General features: G+C 62.7%; 1 non-coding gene and 1 pseudogene across 1 annotated transcript; both read right to left on the bottom strand.

Moving 5' to 3' along the window:
- Positions 1-119, bottom strand: LOC142794849 (5.8S ribosomal RNA; annotated as a pseudogene; the record flags this gene model as incomplete).
- A 1,719-nt stretch (positions 120-1,838) lies between these two features.
- LOC142794845 (small subunit ribosomal RNA) lies at positions 1,839-3,655 on the bottom strand. Its single transcript, XR_012892664.1, has one exon. It is a non-coding gene; the product is annotated as a small subunit ribosomal RNA (ribosomal RNA).
- Positions 3,656-15,369: the final 11,714 nt, after the last annotated feature.

Genomic DNA, 15,369 nt, shown 5'->3' with positions numbered 1-15,369 from the left:
AAGGCCGCAATGTGCGTTCAAAGAATCAGTGCTCAGTGTGTCCTGCAATTCACACCAAGTCTCGCAGCTGGCTGCGTTCTTCATCGACCCGAGAACCGAGTGATCCACCGCTTAGAGTCGTGAAAAAGTGTTTGTTCAATTCCGTACAGTCAAAACCAAACGTTTCTGGCACTCGGCCAAACAGTGGCCAAGAAGGGCGCTTTTCAGCGCACGCTTGGACTCCAAAACTCTGCCGCGCCTTTTTCGGCTGCCGCAAATCGAGCAAACGGTGTGTTTCGGACGGCGTTTCGCTTTCGCTACTTGCGAGTGCTTTCGTGGTCCACCCCTCTATAAATACTCGGGAGGCGTCGAAGCCGGTTCTCCAAGCCGGACCCGTAGGTATCGTTGTGTGCTCGCTCTCATTGGCCCGCCTAACCAGAAAATGCCTGCGGTACACCCATTTGGATAAGAGTGCACGCAGATGCGGGCCTCGACGGCTACACATTTCCTCGGGCGGCCGCCTCCCGGCCTCCGTGGAGCGCGGGATGCACGGTCCCATCGACAAGCCTCTCCCGTTTTTACCGTGGCGTCGCGGTTCACCACGGCAGGCGGGTCGGTCTCCTCCGCATAAAAAGGGGGACCCCCGCTTTTTGTTCCACGAAATCGCACAAGCTTTTTTCGCATCCACGGTTTGCCACCGCACACCAAAATGCCGATCCGGCTGCCTACTTTAGCCAACAGGTGGAGCCAGGCGCGCCGTACTTGCGCGGCACTTCCCACGTCCACCGAAGTCGGTGCCAAGGACCACTTTCGGCGCCGGAGCCGCGTACGAGCCTACTCGAGGCGGAAGAACGAAGCCAGCAAGGGCCTGGCCGCAAGTGCGTTCAATTGTCGGGACGTCCAAGTCCCTCGTTCTTCCGTGCTTCCTCTTTCGGCAAGTCGTTGCGGCACCTTCCCAAAGCGCGCAGACCCGCTAATCGCGACGAGCGCGACGTGGCCGTGCCGCCTTTCCCTCGGCAGCAAGCAAAACGCCTGGCAACGTCGACGCTCCCCTAACCGCGATCTCGCACCGTGTTTCGTGTGGCGAATTCAAAAGCCGGCCGGCGCTGCTGCAACCATTACGGTCGGTACGCATACGCCGCGGAGGGCGGGACGGTCATCGGAGCGTGCGGTTCCTCCATCGAGTACTGCGCACCTCGGCCGTCGCATCGCCGTGCCATGACCGGCCGCGCGTCAACGCGAACCGGTGCCAGCGAGATCCCTCGCCTGCAAGAACCGACCGGCAGCCTCCGTCACCCGAGGACGCGGAGGCGCTTGCCGCGGACGGCGGGACGGTATGCACTGGTGCACAGCGGACCCGTCACATCGCCAGTTCCTTGACCGACCGCCGACGCTTGTGCCGTTCCTCTCGTACTTGGCAGTCGCCGCGCGATTGTCGGGTCTCGTTCTTGCACGCTCGAACGGTCGGGAGGGCACTCGGCTGGCGTTTCGGGAACGCGCAGCCTCGCCTTCTACCGACGTAACCACGACTCGCCGTTCGCGCTCCGCCGCTCCTGTTTACAGTACTAGGCGGTCCCGCAGCGGTCGGGTCGCGCATTTCGAGCGCTTCGAGCCACGGTGCAGTGGCGGGTCGAAAGCCGACCTATGAGTGCGTTGCGCCGTTTGTACCCGCGTCCGCCACCTGGCCGACCGTCCAAGGTCGCGGTGTTGGCGTCCGCTGGGCGCAACAATTTGTCACGGGGTGCCGCTCCACATTCAGGCAGCCCCGTGGGGAAAAGCCGACCCCGCGTCCAAACGGGGTCAGCGGCAGAAAGTGTCGGGCGCAGACGCAGCTGAGGCGCTCACCCTTCACAATCCGTTAATGATCCTTCCGCAGGTTCACCTACGGAAACCTTGTTACGACTTTTACTTCCTCTAAATGATCAAGTTTGGTCATCTTTCCAACAGACCGGCGCAACCGAAAGGCCGCGCCGGACATCGGTCCGAAGACCTCACTAAATCATTCAATCGGTAGTAGCGACGGGCGGTGTGTACAAAGGGCAGGGACGTAATCAACGCGAGCTTATGACTCGCGCTTACTGGGAATTCCTCGTTCAAGGGGAACAATTGCAAGCCCCTATCCCAATCACGAAAGAAGTTCCACGGGTTACCCAGTCTTTTCAGACAGGGATAAAGACACGCTGCTTCCTTCAGTGTAGCGCGCGTGCGGCCCCGGACATCTAAGGGCATCACAGACCTGTTATTGCTCTGTTTCGTGCGGCTAGGAGCCGCTTGTCCCTCTAAGAAGGTTGTAAGGTGCTGGGAACCCCCGCACCTATTTAATAGGCTAGAGTCTCGTTCGTTATCGGAATTAACCAGACAAATCGCTCCACCAACTAAGAACGGCCATGCACCACCATCCACCGAATCAAGAAAGAGCTCTCAATCTGTCAATCCTCCCAGTGTCCGGGCCGGGTAAGTTTTCCCGTGTTGAGTCAAATTAAGCCGCAGGCTCCACTCCTGGTGGTGCCCTTCCGTCAATTCCTTTAAGTTTCAGCTTTGCAACCATACTTCCCCCGGAACCCAAATACTTTGGTTTCCCGGAAGCTGCCCGCCGAGTCATTTGAGTAACTCAGGCGGATCGCTGGTTGGCATCGTTTATGGTCAGAACTAGGGCGGTATCTGATCGCCTTCGAACCTCTGACTTTCGTTCTTGATCAATGAAAACATTCTTGGCAAATGCTTTCGCAGTAGTTCGTCTTGCGACGGTCCAAGAATTTCACCTCTAGCGCCGCAATACGAATGCCCCCGTCCGTCCCTCTTAATCATTACCTCGTATTCCAAAAACCAACAGAACAGAAACGAGGTCTTGTTCTATTATTCCATGCAAGTTTATTCAGGCGACTCGCCTGCGTTGAGCACTCTAATTTTTTCAAAGTAAAAGCACCGGCCATCTCGAGGCACACAATGAAGTGCACCAAGAAAGAACCGGCATGATGTTCAGTCCGAGCCGTCGCATCGGGTAGATGCACTACTCGTCTGGAACTGAGATCCAACTACGAGCTTTTTAACCGCAGCAGCTTTAGTATACGCTATTGGAGCTGGAATTACCGCGGCTGCTGGCACCAGACTTGCCCTCCAATTGATCCTCGTTAAAGGATTTAGAGTGTACTCATTTCAATTACGGGGCCTCAAAAGAGTCCCGTATTGTTATTTTTCGTCACTACCTCCCCGTGCCGGGAGTGGGGTAATTTGCGCGCCTGCTGCCTTCCTTGGATGTGGTAGCCGTTTCTCAGGCTCCCTCTCCGGAATCGAACCCTGATTCTCCGTTACCCGTAACAACCATGGTAAGCAAGTAACCTACCATCGAAAGTTGATAAGGCAGACACTTGAAAGAAACGTCGCCGGCTCGTGGCCATGCGATCAGCACAAAGTTATCCAGAGTCACCACACAATACGGGCCGAAACCCGATCGATCTTGGTCTAATAAAAGCACCCGTTACCCAAAGGGCTCCAGGCTCACTGCATGTATTAGCTCTAGAATTGCCACAGTTATCCAAGTAGGAAGAAACGATCTAAGGAACCATAACTGATTTAATGAGCCATTCGCGGTTTCGCCTTATTTCGGCATGTACTTAGACATGCATGGCTTAATCTTTGAGACAAGCATATGATTACTGGCAGGATCAACCAGGTAATCGTTCGACTGCGCGTCCGTCCTCGCCTTCGGCGGGCCGGACGCAGTCTGTGTGCGGCGGAGGCCACCTTCAGGCGCCCCAACACGCTTATTTTGCACTCCGAGATGACGGCGTTCGAGCTCGCTACGGCACAACCTTCCCGAAAGACGAGTGGGAGCCGTGCGGCAAGAAGCACGTTCATGCTCGCTCTTTTTCGTTGCATCGACTCGGTCGCGCCGTGCGGGTTGCCCAAGCCCGCTGCACTGTCGGTGGACCGGCCGGAACTAGCAACGGAGCCGAGACTGCAAAGCCGCCAGACGACGGGTCACGCCCGCGTCTTCGGCGCTTTCGCATCTGAATCGCCCGAGGACGACACGGAACACACCTCGATATCGTGGTAAAACGGCACCGTCCGACAACCAGCCCCTAACGCATCAAGCGGATGAGGCTGCAGACGACTGCCGTGGATTCCCCTGGAGCAGACCCGAGGACACGCTTGACGAGGCCGAAGCCCGCCGCATATCAGACACCCGGTCGCTTTCGCGTACGCCGCTCACGAGAACCCCCACATAATAGCAGCGATAAGTACCCAGACCTCCTTGGGCACTAATACGAGCGTACTCGAGAAAATTTCACCGCGGGTGTGCCCCGAAACGTGTGGCACGTTGAGCGTGCCACAAGTCTACGTCGCTCTCAAACCCGCCGAGGTCGTAGAATTTGCGACCCTACTCACGAAATTCCCACCGAGGATACGGCCGCAAACGTACCGCACCTTGGGTAGGCCACGAGTTTGTGCAACACTACGCTGACGGCACAGCACCGAGGTCGTGCGCGCACGCACGGGAAAATTCCGCCGCGGTTTCTGCCGAAAACGTGAGGCACCACGACTCTCCGCAAGTTCGCGTCGACTGCGAAAGACCGAAGTCGTGAACGACGTGTCCGCTACTCGCCGCCGACACGCTGGACACCAAACGTACAACGACTCGACGGCGTCGTAGAGGCCCACGACGCGGTTTTCCTTAACGACGTCTCGGCGTGGCACCGACAGGTTAGAACGGCCGACCAACGTTCCCTGTCCGCCGTTCGGCTCAGTCGAAGGGCTCGGCGACTTCGGCAACGCTGCGAAGCCGCACGGTGACGCACGCCATGTCCCCATTTTTTTTTTTTTTTCTTTCTGCGTCTGCCGGGGTGCCCCTATAATAGCAGCGATAAGCACCCAGACCGCCGTGGGTCGCTCGCCCCGGCTGACGTGGTTTTTCGTACTCCTGCGGCGGTCGCCGTCAAGCACGTCCAAATACGCTACTTTCGTGGGCGCATTCACGCTCTTTCGCTTCGCCGGAGTGCCAGCACTCACTCTGCCAAAAACGGCGAACATCCGAGCGGCGGTTCCCACTTTTGCGTCGGCGTCGCAAACCCCGCCCCGGCAGACGAGGTTTGCCGTACTCGTGCGACGGTGGCCGGCGGGCACGTCGAAAGACGCCGATATCGTGCGCGAATTGGCGCACCTTGGCTTCACCGGAGTGCCGCCACTGACTCCTCCAAAAACGGCGAAGATCCGAGCGGCGCTTCCCACTTTCGCATCGGCGTCCCGAACTCCGCCCCGGCTGACGCGGTTTACCGTACTCGTGCGACGGTCGCCGGCGAGCACGTGGAAAGACGCCGATATCGTGCCCGAATCGGCTCCGTTCGGCTTCGCCGGAGTGCCAGCACTGGCTCGGCGAAAGACGACGAACATCCGAGCGACGGTTCTCACTATTGCGTACGCGTCGCAAACCCCGCCCCGGCAGACGCACTTTGCCGTACTCGTGCGACGGTCGCCGGCGAGCACGTAGAAAGACGCCGATATCGTGCCGGAATCGGCCCCGTTTGGCTTCGCCGGAGTGCCAGCACTCACTCGGCCACAAACGGCGAACATCCGAGCGGCGGTTCCCACTTAGCCGTCGGCGTCCCGAACTCCGCCCCGGCAGACGCGGTTGCCGAGCTCGTGCGACTAGCGACCGCGAAGCCGTCTCGCGACGCCGCTTTCGTGCGCGGCTCCCACTGCGACCTGGGTCACCCGAGGTCGACGAGCAAGAAAGAATGTCGAAAAAAAATTTTTTTTTTTTTTGCGTCTGCCGGGGTGCCCCTATAATAGCAGCGATAAGCACCCAGACCGCCATGGGTCGCTCGCCCCGGCTGACGTGGTTTTTCGTTTTCCTGCGGTGGTCGTCGTCAAGCACGTCCAAACACGCCACTTTCGTGGGCGCATTCGCGCTCTTTCGCTTCGCCGGAGTGCCAGCACTCACTCTGCCAAAAACGGCGAACATCCTAGTGGCGGTTCCCACTTTTGCGTCGGCGTCGCCAACCCCGCCCCGGCATACGCGGTTTGCCGTACTCGTGCGGCGGTGGCCGGCGGGCACGTCGAAAGACACCGATATCGTGCGCGAGTCGATGCTTCTTGGTCTCGCAGGAGGGCCGCCACTCACTCCTGCAAAAACGGCGAAGATCCGAGCGGCGCTTCCCACTTTTTCGTCGGCATCGCAAACCTCGCCCCGGCAGACGCGCTTTGCCGTACTCGTGCGACGGTCGCCGGCGAGCACGTCGAAATACGCCGATATCGTGCCCGAATCGGCCCCGTTTCGCTTCGCCGGAGTGCCAGCACTCACTCGGCCAAAAACGGCGAACATCCGAGCAGCGGTACCCACTTAGCCGTCGGCATCCCGAACTCCGCGCCGGCTGACGCGGTTGCCGAGCTCGTGCGACTAGCGACCGCGAACGCGTCTCGCGACGCCGCTTTCGTGCGCGGCTCCCATTGCGACCTGGGTTACCCGAGCTCGACCAGCAAAAAAGAAGGTCGAAAAAAAATTTTTTTTTTCTGCGTCTGCCGGGGTGCCCCTATAATAGCAGCGATAAGCACCCAGACCGCCGTGGGTCGCTCGCCCCGGCTGACGTGGTTTTTCGTACTCCTGCAGCGGTCGCCGTCAAGCACGTCCAAATACGCCACTTTCGTGGGCGCTTTCGCGCTCTTTCGCGTCGCCGGTGTGCCAGCACTCACTCTGCCAAAAACGGCGAACATCCTAGTGGCGGTTCCCACTTTTGCGTCGGCGTCGCCAACCCCGCCCCGGCATACGCGGTTTGCCGTACTCGTGCGGCGGTGGCCGGCGGGCACGTCGAAAGACACCGATATCGTGCGCGAGTCGATGCTTCTTGGTCTCGCAGGAGGGCCGCCACTCACTCCTGCAAAAACGGCGAAGATCCGAGCGGCGCTTCCCACTTTTTCGTCGGCATCGCAAACCTCGCCCCGGCAGACGCGCTTTGCCGTACTCGTGCGACGGTCGCCGGCGAGCACGTCGAAATACGCCGATATCGTGCCCGAATCGGCCCCGTTTCGCTTCGCCGGAGTGCCAGCACTCACTCGGCCAAAAACGGCGAACATCCGAGCAGCGGTACCCACTTAGCCGTCGGCATCCCGAACTCCGCGCCGGCTGACGCGGTTGCCGAGCTCGTGCGACTAGCGACCGCGAACGCGTCTCGCGACGCCGCTTTCGTGCGCGGCTCCCATTGCGACCTGGGTTACACCGAGCTCGACCAGCAAAAAAGAAGGTCGAAAAAAAATTTTTTTTTTTCTGCGTCTGCCGGGGTGCCCCTATAATAGCAGCGATAAGCACCCAGACCGCCGTGGGTCGCTCGCCCCGGCTGACGTGGTTTTTCGTACTCCTGCAGCGGTCGCCGTCAAGCACGTCCAAATACGCCACTTTCGTGGGCGCTTTCGCGCTCTTTCGCGTCGCCGGTGTGCCAGCACTCACTCTGCCAAAAACGGCCAACATCCGAGCGGCGGTTCCCACTTTTGCGTCGGCGTCGTAAACCCCGCCCCGGCAGACGCGGTTTGCCCTACTCGTTCGACGGTCGCCGGCGAGCGCGTCGAAAGACGCCGATATCGTGCGCTAATTGGCGCTCCTTGGCTTCTCCGGAGTGCCGCCACTCACTCCTCCAAAAACGGCGAAGATCCGAGCGGCGTTCTCCACTTTCGCATCGGCGTCCCGAACTCCGCCCGGGCTGACGCGGTTTACCGTACTCGTGCGACGGTCGCCGCCGGGCACGTCGAAAGACGCCGATATCGTGCCGTAATCGGCCCCGTTTGGCTTCGCCCGAGTGCCAGCACTCACTCGGCCAAAAACGGCGAACATCCGAGCAGCGTTTCCCACTTTCGCATCGGCGTCCCGAAGCCCGCCCCGGCAGACGCGGTTTGCCCTACTCGAGCGACGGTCGCCGGCGATCACGTCGAAAGGCGCCGAATTCGTGCACGAATCGATGCTTCTTGGTCTCGCAGGAGGGCCGCCACTCACTCCTGCAAAAACGGCGAAGATCCGAGTTGCGCTTCCCACTTTTTCGTCGGCGTCCCGAACTACGCCCCGGCTGACGCGGTTTACCGTACTCGTGCGACGGTCGCCGGCGGGCACTTCAAAATACGCCGATTTCGTGGGCGCATTCACGCTGTTTCGCTTCCCCGGAGTGCCAACACTCACTCTGCCGAAAGCGGCGATCATCCGAGCGGCGGTTCCCACTTTTGCGTCGGCTTCGCAAACGGCGCCCCGGCAGACGCGCTCGTGCGACGTACTCGTGCGACGGTCGCCGGCGAGCACGTCGAAAGACGCCGATATCGTGCTCGAATCGACCCCGTTTCGCTTCGCCGGAGTGCTGCCAGTCACGGCGCAGAGAACGGCGAACAAGTGTTTTTTTTTTTTTTTCCTAGAATTTGTGTTATAGAAGGCACATTTGATATCGGACGATAATTTTCAACTTTATCACGCGCACCGATTTTCGTGTAGAGGTTTGCAAGTTTATGGGAATTTCTCCACTTGGAATAATGCGATTTAGTAGTACTACGAGAACTTCATGGATGTACTCAAGGGTACGGGGCAAGTCAGTTACGTCAACACCTGCAGATTTTTTACACTTCAAACTGAAAATTGTTGGTTGTGAGTCCTCGTGTGATATTAAAGGCCGATTCGCTAACACATAGAACAAAGAAAGAAAGGAAGAAAAAACGCCCGCGCTCGCTCAAGAAACCTGGGTTCGCAACAAGTGGCAACAACAAGCAACCGAGCGAGTGCGCCAAAACCCGTGGCGGCCGAACAAACGCGAAGTCCCAACCGCGTCAGCCGGGGCGGCACGGGACAGGAAAAATCACTTCAGCCGGGGCGGCGGGGCACCGAATAAACCTCGTCACCTCGTCGCAGGATAAAAGAGGAAACAAAAAGTCTAAACAGCGTCTGCTGGAGCGAATGCGTAATAAAACAACAACAACAACAAAAAAAAAACACCCGCGCTCAAGAAGTCTGCAATCCTCACAAAAGGCGACTGTGACCGAGCAGCGTCAGCCGGGGCCGTGCGGAAACGGAAAAACCGCGACTACCGGGGCGTCGAGGCACCGAAAAATCCACTTCAGCCGCGGCGAAAAAAAAAACAAAAAGAAAGACGGAGGGGGGGGGGGGGAACCACGTCTGCCGGGGCGAAGGAAAAAAAAAAACGCGTCTGCCGGGGCGAGCCCGGGTGCGGCACCACCGGGAAAACTGTGGCAAACAGACATGGCGATCGAGTGAGTGGGCCGCCAGCCAGGCTCAGCCAAAAAGTGCAAAGTCCGAACTGCGTCAGCCGGGGCGGCAAAAACCGCGTCAGCCGGGGCGGCGCAAAAAACCGCGTCTGCCGGGGCGGCACGAAACCGCGTCAGCCGGGGCGGGGCGAAAACTGCGTCAGCCGGGGCGAAAAGAAAAAAAAAAAACGCGTCTGCCGGGGCAAGCCCGGGTGCGGCACCACCGGGAAAACTGTGGCAAACAGACATGGCGATCGAGTGAGTGGGCCGCCAGCCAGGCACAGCCGAAAAGTGCAAAGTCCGAACCGTGTCAGCCGGGGCGACGCAAAAACCGCGTCAGCCGGGGCGGCGCGAAAACCGCGTCAGCCGGGGCGGCACGAAACCGCGTCAGCCGGGGCGGCGCGAAAACTGCGTCAGCCGGGGCGGCGCGAAAACCTCGTCAGCCGGGGCGAGCGAAAAGGGGGGGGGGGGGAACCACGTCTGCCGGGGCGAAAGAAAAAAAAAACGCGTCTGCCGGGGCGAGCCCGGGTGCGGCACCACCGGGAAGACTGTGGCAAACAGACATGGCGATCGAGTGAGTGGGCCGCCAGCCAGGCTCAGCCCAAAAAGTGCCAAGTCCGAACTGCGTCAGCCGGGGCGGCAAAAACCGCGTCAGCCGGGGCGGCGCGAAAACCGCGTCTGCCGGGGCGGCGCGAAAACTGCGTCAGCCGGGGCGAGCCCGGGTGCGGCACCACCGGGAAAACTGTGGCTAACAGACATGGCGATCGAGTGAGTGGGCCACCAGCCAGGCTCAGCCAAAAAGTGCCAAGTCCGAACTGCGTCAGCCGGGGCGGCAAAAACCGCGTCAGCCGGGGCGGCGCAAAAAAACCGCGTCTGCCGGGGCGGCACGAAACCGCGTCAGCCGGGGCGGCGCGAAAACTGCGTCAGCCGGGGCGAGCCCGGGTGCGGCACCACCGGGAAAACTGTGGCAAACAGACATGGCGATCGAGTGAGTGGGCCGCCAGCCAGGCACAGCCGAAAAGTGCTAAGTCCGAACTGCGTCTGCCGGGGCGGCACGAAACCGCGTCAGCCGGGGCGGCGCGAAAACCGCGTCTGCCGGGGCGGCACGAAACCGCGTCAGCCGGGGCGGCGCGAAAACTGCGTCAGCCGGGGCGAGCCCGGGTGCGGCACCACCGGGAAAACTGTGGCAAACAGACATGGCGATCGAGTGAGTGGGCCGCCAGCCAGGCACAGCCGAAAAGTGCTAAGTCCGAACTGCGTCAGCCGGGGCGGCAAAAACCGCGTCAGCCGGGGCGGCGCAAAAAACCGCGTCTGCCGGGGCGGCACGAAACCGCGTCAGCCGGGGCGGCGCGAAAACTGCGTCAGCCGGGGCGAAAGAAAAAAAAAAAAACGCGTCTGCCGGGGCGAGCCCGGGTGCGGCACCACCGGGAAAACTGTGGCAAACAGACATGGCGATCGAGTGAGTGGGCCGCCAGCCAGGCACAGCCGAAAAGTGCTAAGTCCGAACTGCGTCTGCCGGGGCGGCACGAAACCGCGTCAGCCGGGGCGGCGCGAAAACCGCGTCTGCCGGGGCGGCACGAAACCGCGTCAGCCGGGGCGGCGCGAAAACTGCGTCAGCCGGGGCGAGCCCGGGTGCGGCACCACCGGGAAAACTGTGGCAAACAGACATGGCGATCGAGTGAGTGGGCCGCCAGCCAGGCACAGCCGAAAAGTGCTAAGTCCGAACTGCGTCTGCCGGGGCGGCACGAAACCGCGTCAGCCGGGGCGGCGCGAAAACCGCGTCTGCCGGGGCGGCACGAAACCGCGTCAGCCGGGGCGGCGCGAAAACTGCGTCAGCCGGGGCGAGCCCGGGTGCGGCACCACCGGGAAAACTGTGGCAAACAGACATGGCGATCGAGTGAGTGGGCCGCCAGCCAGGCACAGCCGAAAAGTGCAAAGTCCGAACCGTGTCAGCCGGGGCGACGCAAAAACCGCGTCAGCCGGGGCGGCGCGAAAACCGCGTCAGCCGGGGCGGCACGAAACCGCGTCAGCCGGGGCGGCGCGAAAACTGCGTCAGCCGGGGCGGCGCGAAAACCTCGTCAGCCGGGGCGAGCGAAAAGGGGGGGGGGGGGGGAACCACGTCTGCCGGGGCGAAAGAAAAAAAAAACGCGTCTGCCGGGGCGAGCCCGGGTGCGGCACCACCGGGAAGACTGTGGCAAACAGACATGGCGATCGAGTGAGTGGGCCGCCAGCCAGGCTCAGCCCAAAAAGTGCCAAGTCCGAACTGCGTCAGCCGGGGCGGCAAAAACCGCGTCAGCCGGGGCGGCGCGAAAACCGCGTCTGCCGGGGCGGCGCGAAAACTGCGTCAGCCGGGGCGAGCCCGGGTGCGGCACCACCGGGAAAACTGTGGCTAACAGACATGGCGATCGAGTGAGTGGGCCACCAGCCAGGCTCAGCCAAAAAGTGCCAAGTCCGAACTGCGTCAGCCGGGGCGGCAAAAACCGCGTCAGCCGGGGCGGTGCAAAAAAACCGCGTCTGCCGGGGCGGCACGAAACCGCGTCAGCCGGGGCGGCGCGAAAACTGCGTCAGCCGGGGCGAAAGAAAAAAAAAAACGCGTCTGCCGGGGCGAGCCCGGGTGCGGCACCACCGGGAAAACTGTGGCAAACAGACATGGCGATCGAGTGAGTGGGCCGCCAGCCAGGCACAGCCGAAAAGTGCTAAGTCCGAACTGCGTCTGCCGGGGCGGCACGAAACCGCGTCAGCCGGGGCGGCGCGAAAACCGCGTCTGCCGGGGCGGCACGAAACCGCGTCAGCCGGGGCGGCGCGAAAACTGCGTCAGCCGGGGCGAGCCCGGGTGCGGCACCACCGGGAAAACTGTGGCAAACAGACATGGCGATCGAGTGAGTGGGCCGCCAGCCAGGCACAGCCGAAAAGTGCTAAGTCCGAACTGCGTCTGCCGGGGCGGCACGAAACCGCGTCAGCCGGGGCGGCGCGAAAACCGCGTCTGCCGGGGCGGCACGAAACCGCGTCAGCCGGGGCGGCGCGAAAACTGCGTCAGCCGGGGCGAGCCCGGGTGCGGCACCACCGGGAAAACTGTGGCAAACAGACATGGCGATCGAGTGAGTGGGCCGCCAGCCAGGCACAGCCGAAAAGTGCTAAGTCCGAACTGCGTCAGCCGGGGCGGCAAAAACCGCGTCAGCCGGGGCGGCGCAAAAAACCGCGTCTGCCGGGGCGGCACGAAACCGCGTCAGCCGGGGCGGCGCGAAAACTGCGTCAGCCGGGGCGAAAGAAAAAAAAAAACGCGTCTGCCGGGGCGAGCCCGGGTGCGGCACCACCGGGAAAACTGTGGCAAACAGACATGGCGATCGAGTGAGTGGGCCGCCAGCCAGGCACAGCCGAAAAGTGCTAAGTCCGAACTGCGTCTGCCGGGGCGGCACGAAACCGCGTCAGCCGGGGCGGCGCGAAAACCGCGTCTGCCGGGGCGGCACGAAACCGCGTCAGCCGGGGCGGCGCGAAAACTGCGTCAGCCGGGGCGAGCCCGGGTGCGGCACCACCGGGAAAACTGTGGCAAACAGACATGGCGATTGAGTGAGTGGGCCGCCAGCCAGGCACAGCCGAAAAGTGCTAAGTCCGAACTGCGTCTGCCGGGGCGGCACGAAACCGCGTCAGCCGGGGCGGCGCGAAAACCGCGTCTGCCGGGGCGGCACGAAACCGCGTCAGCCGGGGCGGCGCGAAAACTGCGTCAGCCGGGGCGAGCCCGGGTGCGGCACCACCGGGAAAACTGTGGCAAACAGACATGGCGATCGAGTGAGTGGGCCGCCAGCCAGGCACAGCCGAAAAGTGCTAAGTCCGAACTGCGTCTGCCGGGGCGGCACGAAACCGCGTCAGCCGGGGCGGCGCGAAAACCGCGTCTGCCGGGGCGGCACGAAACCGCGTCAGCCGGGGCGGCGCGAAAACTGCGTCAGCCGGGGCGAGCCCGGGTGCGGCACCACCGGGAAAACTGTGGCAAACAGACATGGCGATCGAGTGAGTGGGCCGCCAGCCAGGCACAGCCGAAAAGTGCAAAGTCCGAACCGTGTCAGCCGGGGCGACGCAAAAACCGCGTCAGCCGGGGCGGCGCGAAAACCGCGTCAGCCGGGGCGGCACGAAACCGCGTCAGCCGGGGCGGCGCGAAAACTGCGTCAGCCGGGGCGGCGCGAAAACCTCGTCAGCCGGGGCGAGCGAAAAGGGGGGGGGGGGGGGGGAACCACGTCTGCCGGGGCGAAAGAAAAAAAAAACGCGTCTGCCGGGGCGAGCCCGGGTGCGGCACCACCGGGAAGACTGTGGCAAACAGACATGGCGATCGAGTGAGTGGGCCGCCAGCCAGGCTCAGCCCAAAAAGTGCCAAGTCCGAACTGCGTCAGCCGGGGCGGCAAAAACCGCGTCAGCCGGGGCGGCGCGAAAACCGCGTCTGCCGGGGCGGCGCGAAAACTGCGTCAGCCGGGGCGAGCCCGGGTGCGGCACCACCGGGAAAACTGTGGCTAACAGACATGGCGATCGAGTGAGTGGGCCACCAGCCAGGCTCAGCCAAAAAGTGCCAAGTCCGAACTGCGTCAGCCGGGGCGGCAAAAACCGCGTCAGCCGGGGCGGTGCAAAAAAACCGCGTCTGCCGGGGCGGCACGAAACCGCGTCAGCCGGGGCGGCGCGAAAACTGCGTCAGCCGGGGCGAAAGAAAAAAAAAACGCGTCTGCCGGGGCGAGCCCGGGTGCGGCACCACCGGGAAAACTGTGGCAAACAGACATGGCGATCGAGTGAGTGGGCCGCCAGCCAGGCACAGCCGAAAAGTGCTAAGTCCGAACTGCGTCTGCCGGGGCGGCACGAAACCGCGTCAGCCGGGGCGGCGCGAAAACCGCGTCTGCCGGGGCGGCACGAAACCGCGTCAGCCGGGGCGGCGCGAAAACTGCGTCAGCCGGGGCGAGCCCGGGTGCGGCACCACCGGGAAAACTGTGGCAAACAGACATGGCGATCGAGTGAGTGGGCCGCCAGCCAGGCACAGCCGAAAAGTGCTAAGTCCGAACTGCGTCTGCCGGGGCGGCACGAAACCGCGTCAGCCGGGGCGGCGCGAAAACCGCGTCTGCCGGGGCGGCACGAAACCGCGTCAGCCGGGGCGGCGCGAAAACTGCGTCAGCCGGGGCGAGCCCGGGTGCGGCACCACCGGGAAAACTGTGGCAAACAGACATGGCGATCGAGTGAGTGGGCCGCCAGCCAGGCACAGCCGAAAAGTGCTAAGTCCGAACTGCGTCAGCCGGGGCGGCAAAAACCGCGTCAGCCGGGGCGGCGCAAAAAACCGCGTCTGCCGGGGCGGCACGAAACCGCGTCAGCCGGGGCGGCGCGAAAACTGCGTCAGCCGGGGCGAAAGAAAAAAAAAAACGCGTCTGCCGGGGCGAGCCCGGGTGCGGCACCACCGGGAAAACTGTGGCAAACAGACATGGCGATCGAGTGAGTGGGCCGCCAGCCAGGCACAGCCGAAAAGTGCTAAGTCCGAACTGCGTCTGCCGGGGCGGCACGAAACCGCGTCAGCCGGGGCGGCGCGAAAACCGCGTCTGCCGGGGCGGCACGAAACCGCGTCAGCCGGGGCGGCGCGAAAACTGCGTCAGCCGGGGCGAGCCCGGGTGCGGCACCACCGGGAAAACTGTGGCAAACAGACATGGCGATTGAGTGAGTGGGCCGCCAGCCAGGCACAGCCGAAAAGTGCTAAGTCCGAACTGCGTCTGCCGGGGCGGCACGAAACCGCGTCAGCCGGGGCGGCGCGAAAACCGCGTCTGCCGGGGCGGCACGAAACCGCGTCAGCCGGGGCGGCGCGAAAACTGCGTCAGCCGGGGCGAGCCCGGGTGCGGCACCACCGGGAAAACTGTGGCAAACAGACATGGCGATCGAGTGAGTGGGCCGCCAGCCAGGCACAGCCGAAAAGTGCTAAGTCCGAACTGCGTCTGCCGGGGCGGCACGAAACCGCGTCAGCCGGGGCGGCGCGAAAACCGCGTCTGCCGGGGCGGCACGAAACCGCGTCAGCCGGGGCGGCGCGAAAACTGCGTCAGCCGGGGCGAGCCCGGGTGCGGCACCACCGGGAAAACTGTGGCAAACAGACATGGCGATCGAGTGAGTGGGCCGCCAGCCAGGCACAGCCGAAAAGTGCAAAGTCCGAAC

The sequence above is a fragment of the Rhipicephalus microplus genome, unplaced genomic scaffold (genome assembly GCF_043290135.1).
Source record: "Rhipicephalus microplus isolate Deutch F79 unplaced genomic scaffold, USDA_Rmic scaffold_512, whole genome shotgun sequence".
NCBI lineage: Eukaryota > Metazoa > Arthropoda > Arachnida > Ixodida > Ixodidae > Rhipicephalus > Rhipicephalus microplus.
This window is presented reverse-complemented; position numbering and strand designations above follow the sequence as displayed.